Source organism: Symsagittifera roscoffensis, chromosome 6, assembly GCF_963678635.1.
Source record: "Symsagittifera roscoffensis chromosome 6, txSymRosc1.1, whole genome shotgun sequence".
In the NCBI taxonomy this organism is placed as follows: domain Eukaryota; kingdom Metazoa; phylum Xenacoelomorpha; order Acoela; family Convolutidae; genus Symsagittifera; species Symsagittifera roscoffensis.
In genome coordinates, this window is record NC_087067.1 from 34,181,611 (window position 1) to 34,189,808 (window position 8,198).

The window sequence follows — 8,198 nt, forward strand, 5'->3', positions numbered from 1 at the left end:
GATTAGGCTTAACTTTTTGACATCACCGAACTTTAAACAGCAATAACTCTTAGCGTATAAAAGTAAAAGAGATACTTTTGCTTTAAATAAAAGCCTACAACACCTGGTGTTCCCAGGCGGTCTCCCATCCAAGTACTAACCAGGCCCAATGTTGCTTAACTTCGGTGATCGGACGAGAACCGGTGCATTCAACATGGTATGGTCGTAGGCATTTGAGTTACTCCGCTTTCACTTATATCCTTACTAGCATATGTCTATGTACATTAGTTTTAAAACACTCGCCCTCGCGCGAGAGTAAAAATATGCTCTTATACCATGTAAAATTTTGCACGCTCACGTTATAATTTATGCATTTCAAACAAAATTTTGAAAATTGACATTGTTTGGAATTTTTTTGGCCCAATGTGTTAAATGGCCAAATCGGCTGGTCAAAACCTATGGAGCGTGTACAAGGTGCCTTGAATGACCATTTATGGCATGATAGCCGCACATTCACTGTAAGTGGCATATGAATGGATACCAGCCAGGATACTGTCAGTTGCTTTTAGCCTAATTGTTGTGATAAACTTATTAAATAGGTAAGTATTCAAATCTATTTGATAAGTTTTCTTTGAATGCACTCTGCGACAGCGGAGGGCAGCCCAATTCTCTTAAAAAATGCAAGAAAAAAAATTGCACTAACTTAAAAGTTAGCTTTTAGGCCAATTTTCGTCCAAAATGGCCGAAATTCGGGTCCCCCCAAATTTTCAACTGATGATTACTCCACGTACACTTAAGCTACAAACGTCGTTTTGGGCTCGTTGGAATCGTCCTGAGCTATAATTTATGAAACAAGATGAAAAAAATGATGTTTCAACGAAAAAAACCAAAAATTTTGAAAATTTCATTTTTTGCACCACGCTCGATTAGGCTTAACTTTTTGGCATCACCGAGATTTCAAAAGCTTATAACTTTGTGTTGGACCGACGAAATTGGTTCATTTTCTCAGTCCCCCAAGATTTGACCATGATCTTATGATCCAAATAATAAAATTTGAAAATTTTAAAATTTTTGGGCAAGTTATGGCCGTTCGCGCAATTCACCAGGCTCGATTGGGCTTAACTTTTTGACATCACCGAAATTCAAAAGGCTATAACTCAAAGACCCCAAAAGTTATCTCCAATATTTTTGGCCTATCAGCAGCTGATTGTACACAAAATTGATACTGCAAAAGAAATTTTTCGGTTTTCTGTTGTTTTGACCAAAATTTGACCCATTGAAAATTTTTGCACCACGCTCGATTAGGCTTAACTTTTTGACATCACCGAACTTTAAACAGCAATAACTCTTAGCGTATAAAAGTAAAAGAGATACTTTTGCTTTAAATAAAAGCCTACAACACCTGGTGTTCCCAGGCGGTCTCCCATCCAAGTACTAACCAGGCCCAATGTTGCTTAACTTCGGTGATCGGACGAGAACCGGTGCATTCAACATGGTATGGTCGTAGGCATTTGAGTTACTCCGCTTTCACTTATATCCTTACTAGCATATGTCTATGTACATTAGTTTTAAAACACTCGCCCTCGCGCGAGAGTAAAAATATGCTCTTATACCATGTAAAATTTTGCACGCTCACGTTATAATTTATGCATTTCAAACAAAATTTTGAAAATTGACATTGTTTGGAATTTTTTTGGCCCAATGTGTTAAATGGCCAAATCGGCTGGTCAAAACCTATGGAGCGTGTACAAGGTGCCTTGAATGACCATTTATGGCATGATAGCCGCACATTCACTGTAAGTGGCATATGAATGGATACCAGCCAGGATACTGTCAGTTGCTTTTAGCCTAATTGTTGTGATAAACTTATTAAATAGGTAAGTATTCAAATCTATTTGATAAGTTTTCTTTGAATGCACTCTGCGACAGCGGAGGGCAGCCCAATTCTCTTAAAAAATGCAAGAAAAAAAATTGCACTAACTTAAAAGTTAGCTTTTAGGCCAATTTTCGTCCAAAATGGCCGAAATTCGGGTCCCCCCAAATTTTCAACTGATGATTACTCCACGTACACTTAAGCTACAAACGTCGTTTTGGGCTCGTTGGAATCGTCCTGAGCTATAATTTATGAAACAAGATGAAAAAAATGATGTTTCAACGAAAAAAACCAAAAATTTTGAAAATTTCATTTTTTGCACCACGCTCGATTAGGCTTAACTTTTTGGCATCACCGAGATTTCAAAAGCTTATAACTTTGTGTTGGACCGACGAAATTGGTTCATTTTCTCAGTCCCCCAAGATTTGACCATGATCTTATGATCCAAATAATAAAATTTGAAAATTTTAAAATTTTTGGGCAAGTTATGGCCGTTCGCGCAATTCACCAGGCTCGATTGGGCTTAACTTTTTGACATCACCGAAATTCAAAAGGCTATAACTCAAAGACCCCAAAAGTTATCTCCAATATTTTTGGCCTATCAGCAGCTGATTGTACACAAAATTGATACTGCAAAAGAAATTTTTCGGTTTTCTGTTGTTTTGACCAAAATTTGACCCATTGAAAATTTTTGCACCACGCTCGATTAGGCTTAACTTTTTGACATCACCGAACTTTAAACAGCAATAACTCTTAGCGTATAAAAGTAAAAGAGATACTTTTGCTTTAAATAAAAGCCTACAACACCTGGTGTTCCCAGGCGGTCTCCCATCCAAGTACTAACCAGGCCCAATGTTGCTTAACTTCGGTGATCGGACGAGAACCGGTGCATTCAACATGGTATGGTCGTAGGCATTTGAGTTACTCCGCTTTCACTTATATCCTTACTAGCATATGTCTATGTACATTAGTTTTAAAACACTCGCCCTCGCGCGAGAGTAAAAATATGCTCTTATACCATGTAAAATTTTGCACGCTCACGTTATAATTTATGCATTTCAAACAAAATTTTGAAAATTGACATTGTTTGGAATTTTTTTGACCCAATGTGTTAAATGGCCAAATCGGCTGGTCAAAACCTATGGAGCGTGTACAAGGTGCCTTGAATGACCATTTATGGCATGATAGCCGCACATTCACTGTAAGTGGCATATGAATGGATACCAGCCAGGATACTGTCAGTTGCTTTTAGCCTAATTGTTGTGATAAACTTATTAAATAGGTAAGTATTCAAATCTATTTGATAAGTTTTCTTTGAATGCACTCTGCGACAGCGGAGGGCAGCCCAATTCTCTTAAAAAATGCAAGAAAAAAAATTGCACTAACTTAAAAGTTAGCTTTTAGGCCAATTTTCGTCCAAAATGGCCGAAATTCGGGTCCCCCCAAATTTTCAACTGATGATTACTCCACGTACACTTAAGCTACAAACGTCGTTTTGGGCTCGTTGGAATCGTCCTGAGCTATAATTTATGAAACAAGATGAAAAAAATGATGTTTCAACGAAAAAAACCAAAAATTTTGAAAATTTCATTTTTTGCACCACGCTCGATTAGGCTTAACTTTTTGGCATCACCGAGATTTCAAAAGCTTATAACTTTGTGTTGGACCGACGAAATTGGTTCATTTTCTCAGTCCCCCAAGATTTGACCATGATCTTATGATCCAAGTAATAAAATTTGAAAATTTTAAAATTTTTGGGCAAGTTATGGCCGTTCGCGCAATTCACCAGGCTCGATTGGGCTTAACTTTTTGACATCACCGAAATTCAAAAGGCTATAACTCAAAGACCCCAAAAGTTATCTCCAATATTTTTGGCCTATCAGCAGCTGATTGTACACAAAATTGATACTGCAAAAGAAATTTTTCGGTTTTCTGTTGTTTTGACCAAAATTTGACCCATTGAAAATTTTTGCACCACGCTCGATTAGGCTTAACTTTTTGACATCACCGAACTTTAAACAGCAATAACTCTTAGCGTATAAAAGTAAAAGAGATACTTTTGCTTTAAATAAAAGCCTACAACACCTGGTGTTCCCAGGCGGTCTCCCATCCAAGTACTAACCAGGCCCAATGTTGCTTAACTTCGGTGATCGGACGAGAACCGGTGCATTCAACATGGTATGGTCGTAGGCATTTGAGTTACTCCGCTTTCACTTATATCCTTACTAGCATATGTACATTAGTTTTAAAACACTCGCCCTCGCGCGAGAGTAAAAATATGCTCTTATACCATGTAAAATTTTGCACGCTCACGTTATAATTTATGCATTTCAAACAAAATTTTGAAAATTGACATTGTTTGGAATTTTTTTGACCCAATGTGTTAAATGGCCAAATCGGCTGGTCAAAACCTATGGAGCGTGTACAAGGTGCCTTGAATGACCATTTATGGCATGATAGCCGCACATTCACTGTAAGTGGCATATGAATGGATACCAGCCAGGATACTGTCAGTTGCTTTTAGCCTAATTGTTGTGATAAACTTATTAAATAGGTAAGTATTCAAATCTATTTGATAAGTTTTCTTTGAATGCACTCTGCGACAGCGGAGGGCAGCCCAATTCTCTTAAAAAATGCAAGAAAAAAAATTGCACTAACTTAAAAGTTAGCTTTTAGGCCAATTTTCGTCCAAAATGGCCGAAATTCGGGTCCCCCCAAATTTTCAACTGATGATTACTCCACGTACACTTAAGCTACAAACGTCGTTTTGGGCTCGTTGGAATCGTCCTGAGCTATAATTTATGAAACAAGATGAAAAAAATGATGTTTCAACGAAAAAAACCAAAAATTTTGAAAATTTCATTTTTTGCACCACGCTCGATTAGGCTTAACTTTTTGGCATCACCGAGATTTCAAAAGCTTATAACTTTGTGTTGGACCGACGAAATTGGTTCATTTTCTCAGTCCCCCAAGATTTGACCATGATCTTATGATCCAAGTAATAAAATTTGAAAATTTTAAAATTTTTGGGCAAGTTATGGCCGTTCGCGCAATTCACCAGGCTCGATTGGGCTTAACTTTTTGACATCACCGAAATTCAAAAGGCTATAACTCAAAGACCCCAAAAGTTATCTCCAATATTTTTGGCCTATCAGCAGCTGATTGTACACAAAATTGATACTGCAAAAGAAATTTTTCGGTTTTCTGTTGTTTTGACCAAAATTTGACCCATTGAAAATTTTTGCACCACGCTCGATTAGGCTTAACTTTTTGACATCACCGAACTTTAAACAGCAATAACTCTTAGCGTATAAAAGTAAAAGAGATACTTTTGCTTTAAATAAAAGCCTACAACACCTGGTGTTCCCAGGCGGTCTCCCATCCAAGTACTAACCAGGCCCAATGTTGCTTAACTTCGGTGATCGGACGAGAACCGGTGCATTCAACATGGTATGGTCGTAGGCATTTGAGTTACTCCGCTTTCACTTATATCCTTACTAGCATATGTCTATGTACATTAGTTTTAAAACACTCGCCCTCGCGCGAGAGTAAAAATATGCTCTTATACCATGTAAAATTTTGCACGCTCACGTTATAATTTATGCATTTCAAACAAAATTTTGAAAATTGACATTGTTTGGAATTTTTTTGGCCCAATGTGTTAAATGGCCAAATCGGCTGGTCAAAACCTATGGAGCGTGTACAAGGTGCCTTGAATGACCATTTATGGCATGATAGCCGCACATTCACTGTAAGTGGCATATGAATGGATACCAGCCAGGATACTGTCAGTTGCTTTTAGCCTAATTGTTGTGATAAACTTATTAAATAGGTAAGTATTCAAATCTATTTGATAAGTTTTCTTTGAATGCACTCTGCGACAGCGGAGGGCAGCCCAATTCTCTTAAAAAATGCAAGAAAAAAAATTGCACTAACTTAAAAGTTAGCTTTTAGGCCAATTTTCGTCCAAAATGGCCGAAATTCGGGTCCCCCCAAATTTTCAACTGATGATTACTCCACGTACACTTAAGCTACAAACGTCGTTTTGGGCTCGTTGGAATCGTCCTGAGCTATAATTTATGAAACAAGATGAAAAAAATGATGTTTCAACGAAAAAAACCAAAAATTTTGAAAATTTCATTTTTTGCACCACGCTCGATTAGGCTTAACTTTTTGGCATCACCGAGATTTCAAAAGCTTATAACTTTGTGTTGGACCGACGAAATTGGTTCATTTTCTCAGTCCCCCAAGATTTGACCATGATCTTATGATCCAAGTAATAAAATTTGAAAATTTTAAAATTTTTGGGCAAGTTATGGCCGTTCGCGCAATTCACCAGGCTCGATTGGGCTTAACTTTTTGACATCACCGAAATTCAAAAGGCTATAACTCAAAGACCCCAAAAGTTATCTCCAATATTTTTGGCCTATCAGCAGCTGATTGTACACAAAATTGATACTGCAAAAGAAATTTTTCGGTTTTCTGTTGTTTTGACCAAAATTTGACCCATTGAAAATTTTTGCACCACGCTCGATTAGGCTTAACTTTTTGACATCACCGAACTTTAAACAGCAATAACTCTTAGCGTATAAAAGTAAAAGAGATACTTTTGCTTTAAATAAAAGCCTACAACACCTGGTGTTCCCAGGCGGTCTCCCATCCAAGTACTAACCAGGCCCAATGTTGCTTAACTTCGGTGATCGGACGAGAACCGGTGCATTCAACATGGTATGGTCGTAGGCATTTGAGTTACTCCGCTTTCACTTATATCCTTACTAGCATATGTCTATGTACATTAGTTTTAAAACACTCGCCCTCGCGCGAGAGTAAAAATATGCTCTTATACCATGTAAAATTTTGCACGCTCACGTTATAATTTATGCATTTCAAACAAAATTTTGAAAATTGACATTGTTTGGAATTTTTTTGACCCAATGTGTTAAATGGCCAAATCGGCTGGTCAAAACCTATGGAGCGTGTACAAGGTGCCTTGAATGACCATTTATGGCATGATAGCCGCACATTCACTGTAAGTGGCATATGAATGGATACCAGCCAGGATACTGTCAGTTGCTTTTAGCCTAATTGTTGTGATAAACTTATTAAATAGGTAAGTATTCAAATCTATTTGATAAGTTTTCTTTGAATGCACTCTGCGACAGCGGAGGGCAGCCCAATTCTCTTAAAAAATGCAAGAAAAAAAATTGCACTAACTTAAAAGTTAGCTTTTAGGCCAATTTTCGTCCAAAATGGCCGAAATTCGGGTCCCCCCAAATTTTCAACTGATGATTACTCCACGTACACTTAAGCTACAAACGTCGTTTTGGGCTCGTTGGAATCGTCCTGAGCTATAATTTATGAAACAAGATGAAAAAAATGATGTTTCAACGAAAAAAACCAAAAATTTTGAAAATTTCATTTTTTGCACCACGCTCGATTAGGCTTAACTTTTTGGCATCACCGAGATTTCAAAAGCTTATAACTTTGTGTTGGACCGACGAAATTGGTTCATTTTCTCAGTCCCCCAAGATTTGACCATGATCTTATGATCCAAGTAATAAAATTTGAAAATTTTAAAATTTTTGGGCAAGTTATGGCCGTTCGCGCAATTCACCAGGCTCGATTGGGCTTAACTTTTTGACATCACCGAAATTCAAAAGGCTATAACTCAAAGACCCCAAAAGTTATCTCCAATATTTTTGGCCTATCAGCAGCTGATTGTACACAAAATTGATACTGCAAAAGAAATTTTTCGGTTTTCTGTTGTTTTGACCAAAATTTGACCCATTGAAAATTTTTGCACCACGCTCGATTAGGCTTAACTTTTTGACATCACCGAACTTTAAACAGCAATAACTCTTAGCGTATAAAAGTAAAAGAGATACTTTTGCTTTAAATAAAAGCCTACAACACCTGGTGTTCCCAGGCGGTCTCCCATCCAAGTACTAACCAGGCCCAATGTTGCTTAACTTCGGTGATCGGACGAGAACCGGTGCATTCAACATGGTATGGTCGTAGGCATTTGAGTTACTCCGCTTTCACTTATATCCTTACTAGCATATGTCTATGTACATTAGTTTTAAAACACTCGCCCTCGCGCGAGAGTAAAAATATGCTCTTATACCATGTAAAATTTTGCACGCTCACGTTATAATTTATGCATTTCAAACAAAATTTTGAAAATTGACATTGTTTGGAATTTTTTTGACCCAATGTGTTAAATGGCCAAATCGGCTGGTCAAAACCTATGGAGCGTGTACAAGGTGCCTTGAATGACCATTTATGGCATGATAGCCGCACATTCACTGTAAGTGGCATATGAATGGATACCAGCCAGGATACTGTC

At 37.6% G+C, this 8,198-nt stretch overlaps 7 non-coding genes across 7 annotated transcripts; all 7 read right to left on the reverse strand.

Annotated features, from left to right (window-relative positions):
• Nucleotides 1-91: 91 nt before the first annotated feature.
• Nucleotides 92-210, reverse strand: LOC134850169 (5S ribosomal RNA). Its single transcript, XR_010164141.1, has one exon. It is a non-coding gene; the product is annotated as a 5S ribosomal RNA (ribosomal RNA).
• A 1,159-nt stretch (nucleotides 211-1,369) lies between these two features.
• On the reverse strand, nucleotides 1,370-1,488 carry LOC134850170 (5S ribosomal RNA). The gene has a single exon (XR_010164142.1). It is a non-coding gene; the product is annotated as a 5S ribosomal RNA (ribosomal RNA).
• Nucleotides 1,489-2,647: 1,159 nt separating this feature from the next.
• Nucleotides 2,648-2,766, reverse strand: LOC134850171 (5S ribosomal RNA). The gene has a single exon (XR_010164143.1). It is a non-coding gene; the product is annotated as a 5S ribosomal RNA (ribosomal RNA).
• A 1,159-nt stretch (nucleotides 2,767-3,925) lies between these two features.
• Nucleotides 3,926-4,044, reverse strand: LOC134850172 (5S ribosomal RNA). The gene has a single exon (XR_010164144.1). It is a non-coding gene; the product is annotated as a 5S ribosomal RNA (ribosomal RNA).
• Nucleotides 4,045-5,197: 1,153 nt separating this feature from the next.
• Nucleotides 5,198-5,316, reverse strand: LOC134850174 (5S ribosomal RNA). The gene has a single exon (XR_010164146.1). It is a non-coding gene; the product is annotated as a 5S ribosomal RNA (ribosomal RNA).
• A 1,159-nt stretch (nucleotides 5,317-6,475) lies between these two features.
• Nucleotides 6,476-6,594, reverse strand: LOC134850176 (5S ribosomal RNA). Its single transcript, XR_010164147.1, has one exon. It is a non-coding gene; the product is annotated as a 5S ribosomal RNA (ribosomal RNA).
• Nucleotides 6,595-7,753: 1,159 nt separating this feature from the next.
• On the reverse strand, nucleotides 7,754-7,872 carry LOC134850177 (5S ribosomal RNA). The gene has a single exon (XR_010164148.1). It is a non-coding gene; the product is annotated as a 5S ribosomal RNA (ribosomal RNA).
• Nucleotides 7,873-8,198: the final 326 nt, after the last annotated feature.